Source organism: Halichoerus grypus, chromosome X, assembly GCF_964656455.1.
Source record: "Halichoerus grypus chromosome X, mHalGry1.hap1.1, whole genome shotgun sequence".
NCBI lineage: Eukaryota > Metazoa > Chordata > Mammalia > Carnivora > Phocidae > Halichoerus > Halichoerus grypus.
Genome location: NC_135727.1, coordinates 9,495,415 through 9,501,108, shown reverse-complemented (window position 1 = coordinate 9,501,108; position 5,694 = coordinate 9,495,415). Strand labels below are relative to the sequence as shown.

Below are 5,694 nucleotides of genomic sequence, written 5' to 3'. Positions count from 1 at the left end.
TGGGAAAGATTGTAATTTTTCTGTAAATTGAGAGACGCAGACATCAGTGGGTCATGAGGGCTTTTTATTTATTTTTTTAAAGATTTTATTTATCTGAGAGAGAGAGCAAGAGAGCAAGCGCAAGCATGAATGGGGCAGAGGGAGGGGGAAAAGCAGGCAGAGGGAGAGGGGCAGAGGGAGGGGCAGCGGGAGGGGGAAAAGCAGGCCTCCTGCTGAGCAGGGAGCTCGACATGGGACTCAATCTCAGAACCCTGGGACCAAGATCCGAGCCAAAGGCAGACACTTAACCAACTGAGCCACCCAGGGGACCCTCATGAGGACTTTTTAAAGAAATACAAAGACATGTGACTAGAAGTGGTAAATTCTAATGTAGTAGATAGATGGGTAGAATAAGATGTTTGTGAAGTTTGCAGCCACAATATTCGCTCATAAGTAGTAATTGTTATTAAAGTGGTGAGACTGTGGGATGGTAATACAACCTGTTTCTTATTACCGAAGTGAAGTGTTTAAACACTTTATAAGAGGCGCCTGGGTGGCTCAGTCGTTAAGCGTCTGCCTTCGGCTCAGGTCATGATCCCAGGGTCCTGGGATCGAGCCCCACATCGGGCTCCCTGCTCGGCGGGAAGCCAGCTTCTCCCTCTCCCACTCCCCCTGCTTGTGTTCCCTCTCTCGCTGTGTCTCTCTGTCAAATAAATAAATAAAATCTTTAAAAAATAAATAAATAAACACTTTCTAAGTAATAATTCCCAAACACGTTACTATACATACACTGCAGGCGCTGACAAATGTGTGGAAGTTCATAAGCCCAAGAGATGTAGAAGCATTAATATTACAATGTTGAATAAACTTACAATTTTTTATCACTAAACTAAGTTTTGAATCTTTCCATTTTCATACACACAGAGGCTAAAAACTAAGCATGAACTATTGAAATAAAAACTTCATAAATGGTTGTAGAGAAGAGGAAAGTTTTTCCAAAGAGTGGACTTTTCAGTCCACTTGAGCAATACTAGACCTGGGTTCCTCTGAGCTGTGGGAGGCATCACAGCCAGATCCTACTGCATAGCGAAGCCTCATTACACTCAGCCTGAAGACTCTCAAACTCTCTGCTTACACTCACACTCATCTCTTTCAGCACTGGGCTAATACTCGAGGCACCTTAACACTTCCTGATGCTTTTCAAGAACATTCCTTTTATTTTCTCTACTGAACTCCAGTCTCAGAGTATTATTTTCAACTGTTTACATGTCACTGAAGGTTAGGATTCTATAGCATTTCTGGCTGCTACCCTATCTCTGTTAACTTCATCTTCCAATCTATATTTTTCTACTTCTTTTACAATCTGGTCAGTATCATGTTTCCTGAGATAGCCTTTGCCATTAGTAATGTTGATTTTGTTCTTCCTACTGGTACTCTGGTCTGCATCAGTTATGTTGAGAGTGAAACTGGAGTCTATGTCAAAAGTCCCCTGGATTTTAGGAATACTACACTAAGCTAGAGGATCCCAGAAAACAAAACGTGCCAAGCAGTTTATTTCTTTTAGGTAAAGCCCTTTCTCCCTCATACACTGTCATTAAGCAGTGGTCTGGTTGTCAAAGTAGTGAACCATCTGGGTTTGCTCTGTAGGAAGGGTGGTGTCTCTCTTGATCAGACAGGCCATCCCACCTCCCTGTTGTTTCAATGCGCAAAGAGAAGGGGTAACACCAAGGGGCAGGAGTTCTTGCACATTCTCCGATCTGTCACCCATGAGAAAGGCTGCTTGCACAGCCCTACCATGTGCCACTTCCTCACGAGGGCTGATGGTTTTGTTGAGCTCCTTTCCACTCAAGAAATCTTTCAGCAATTTCTGAAACTTTGGGGTACAAGCGGGACCACTAACTGTCACAATTTCATTAATATGGCTCTTGTCAAGTTTGGCATCCTTCAGAGATTCCTCTACTAGGTTTAGGACACTGCAGAAGAGATAAGCATTCAGCTGCTCGAAGTGAGCTCAGGAAAGAGAAGTGTAGAAATCCATGCCCATACAGAATAAATCAATTTCAATCCTGGCATGAGCAAAGAAACTCAAGATACATTTTGCCTTCTCATAGGAAACTGCCTGCTTGTTGGAGGCTACACTCTGTCTTGTGCTTGCATTTCAGCACTTCAGGTGACCCACCATACAGTTATCAAAATTTTCCCCATCCACGTGGGTGTTACCAGCTATGGATTTTACTTCAAACGTGTCATCCTGGAGGTTTAGGATAGATACATCAAAGGCACCACTACCTAAGTCAAAGACCAACATCTTTTTCTTTTTCAAAGCTTCATTTGTGTTGTTGTTTTTAAATCTGGGCCATAAACTATGGCTGTTGCAGTAGTATCCTGATTTAATACCTTAATATTCAGGATATTAAGATCAGTGATGGTCCCTGCATCCTTGGTGGCCTGATACTGTAAATCATTTAAGTAGGTTGGAACAGTAATTATTGTATTTTTTTGTCTTTTTCTCCCCCTAAGTAGACTTCAGCAAACTCTTTTATCTTACTTAGAACAGATCTCCTCTGGGGAAAAATATTATTTCCTTTTCCTTTATATTCTACAATTACTTTGGACTTTCTCTTTTCACAAATCATTTGGAAAGCCCAATGCTTCATTCTGGCTGAATTGTGGCGTCACCGAACTTGTGACCGATCAGCCTACTGGCCTCAAAGATGGTACTCAAGTTCACCACCTCTTGGTTCTCTTAGCAACCTCACTGAGGAGGTGATCACTTTGTGAAAGCTACATAATTTGGACTGGTATGGGTGCCTTGGTAATTGGCAATGATCTCTGTTTTCCACTCTGGAAGACCCCTACACATGAATAAGTGGAACCCAATTTAATACCAACTGGCAGATCCTGATTAAAGAAAGAAAAGGGGGAAATGAGGCAGAAAATAAAAGAAATCAGTGTCAACAAAAGTCTTTTGCAAGTACCTCTAGAGGAAACCTATATCTTCTATTTTCTCCACCACTTTGCTTTCACTGTATTTTGATCCTTATGTGGGTCTAACTCAGATATAAATGGGTTCGGTTTTACAATCCGTTCAGATGGTAATGTGTTCCACTTGTTTTCTATTGTTTGCAGACCTCCACTGCACTTGGTAATAGATGTCTAACTATAAGGTGATCACCAGAATTCTGAGAATGGAATCAAACCATCATGGCAACCAACAAGGCTTCAAAGCTCTGGGGTCATTTCTGGCTTCTCTCATGCCCACATCTAATTTCTTTCCAGGTCCAGTCCATTCTTCCTCTTTGCATATGTCCTTCCCCACTGCCACCACTCTTAAGTTTTATTACTTTGTGTTCAGACCACCACAGTAGCATTATCACTAGTATTTCTCCTTTCTCTGATTTCATGACTTATTCATCACCATCATCCATTCATCCATCCATCCATTCATTCAGTAAATATCAACTATATATCTACCGTTTGCTAAATACTGAATTAGATGTTGAAAATAAAAGGATCAATTAAATATGGCCACCATCCTCTATGAATACCATCATGCTGACCTTTTTAAATTATGCCTTTTATCACACTAACCCTTGCTCAAACACTTGTTCCCCGGGGTGCCTGGGTGGCTCAGTTGGTTAAGCGAATGCCTTTGGCTCAGGTCATGATCCTTGAGTCCCAGGATCGAATCCTACATCGGGCTCCCTGCTCAGCAGGGAGTCTGCTTCTCCCTCTGACCCTCCCCCCTCTCATGTGCGCTCTTTCTCTCTCTCTCATTCTCTCTCTCAAATAAATAAATAAAATCTTTAAAAAAAAAAAAAAACTTGTTCCCCATTACCTACCAAATACAATGAATAAAATAAAACCTATCTAACTAATCTTTCCAACCAGTATAGCTTATAGAACCAGATAGACACAGATTCAAGTCCTGCCTGCCACTTGTAGTTTTGTCAGTTTATTAATGATTGGGCATGCTTTTTAACCTCTCTGGTCCACAGTTTCCTTAACTTTAAAGTATACCTATCATTTTGGCACACAGTAGGTGCTCATTAAAAGTTCTTTTGACTTTCCTTGTCTCTAAATAATGGGCATCCACAAACAAAGATTCATACAGAATGAGAATATAACAGATTCTTGATATCATCAAATAAAGCTCCCTAATTTGACAGTTGGGGAAATGGAGGTATCATTTGGGAAATGAGTGGCCCTCCATGACACAGGTATTTAGTAGTAGATGGCTATCTGGTATCTAGTCCTCCTGACTCCCCATCGAGGCACAAAATGGGAGCAGCCAGAAAATGTTCACGGAAGAAATTTAAGGGCAGGAAGGCAAAGGCCATTCCCAATTGGAAGAGTGTTAAGGTTGACAATACAGATTTCAAATATGTAGCAATGTTCTCAGTTTATAGAGAAAAGGCTGCTTTTATTTTTCTCCAAAGGCCAATGTAGAAGTTATTGATGAATCTAAAGCTGAAAGCACAACAAATACTTAGCTGTATGGTAACTTATACAGTATCATCTCCTCTGGATGTAAAGATGGAACTGAAGATAGGAAGCAGAATGACAGCGGAGGGACTCAATGAACTCTAGAAGGTTAATTCTGGGCTGGTCTTCAGAAATCCCTGGGTCTAAGCCATTCAGATGACAGGTGAGAAAACGAAGGCCCAGAGAGTTCAAGGGAGGGTCCAAAATTGCACAGATACTCGAAGACAGTGCTGGGGCACCTGGCTTTTTAAAATCTTGCAACTGTTCCATTTTATTACACTGGGTGCTCAAAGACAAATATTTTCATCACTTACCATTTGTTGTTGAATACCTTCAATGTGCAGATCACCGGGCAGAGCACCAAAGAAACACTGAGAAGTTACACTTGGGCTGAAGGCAGGTAAAGAGCAGAGGGAAGAACAGCTGTTCGGGGGCTCCATGTGCACACGCACCTCCAGTTGCCAAGGCAAAACATATCAATGTCTACAGTCACAGCCAGCCTGAGCAGGGCAACTCCAAAAGAGGTTATTATACTGTCTTTTAAAATTAAAATTTAATAAGTTCTATTCAACATGAGTTGAAAACATTCATAAATTTAATGAATCACCTAATTAAATATTGTATATGCAACAGTATGGAGCACACTGAGAGAAAATCTTAAGAGTTATTTTTATGCTTAAATGCAATTAGTAAGTGATGTTTTAAAAACAAAACCCTCTTGAATTTCATAAAGCTTTTTCTTCTCACGCAGGAAATGTTTATTTCATAAACCATCCCTTGTTTTCAGGAATTATATGTTTATTTTTGCTGTTAATGCTAAGTAGTCAGCTGAACTACAATTCATCCCAGGCACCGTGTTATCAGTCTAGACTTGGCCACGCCTGATTTCATGCAGAATGATTACATGGGAATACTGTCAAGTATTTTGTTGTGTTATGATGCCAAAATGATTCCATTATTAGCAGGCTCTATCACTGGGGGAAAATTTCTTCATCAGGATATGACATCTAGTCCATCTATAATCTTTCCTTATTACGCTTTCCTTAATCTATATTGTGTGGTCAAGTTACTCTTTACTCTCTTTAGCAGCTATTAATGAAGTATCTTTTAGTTAATATGTCAGCTAGCTTTATGCCCAATATTCAATGTCAAGTGGAAAGCTCAATTTGAAATTTCACAAGTAGTTTTCTGGACAAGTTCATGGCATGCATGCAAGTTTGGAAGAATCTG

At 40.5% G+C, this 5,694-nt stretch overlaps 1 pseudogene; it reads right to left on the bottom strand.

Moving 5' to 3' along the window:
- Positions 1 to 1,484: 1,484 nt before the first annotated feature.
- On the bottom strand, positions 1,485 to 2,017 carry LOC118537861 (heat shock 70 kDa protein-like; annotated as a pseudogene).
- Positions 2,018 to 5,694: the final 3,677 nt, after the last annotated feature.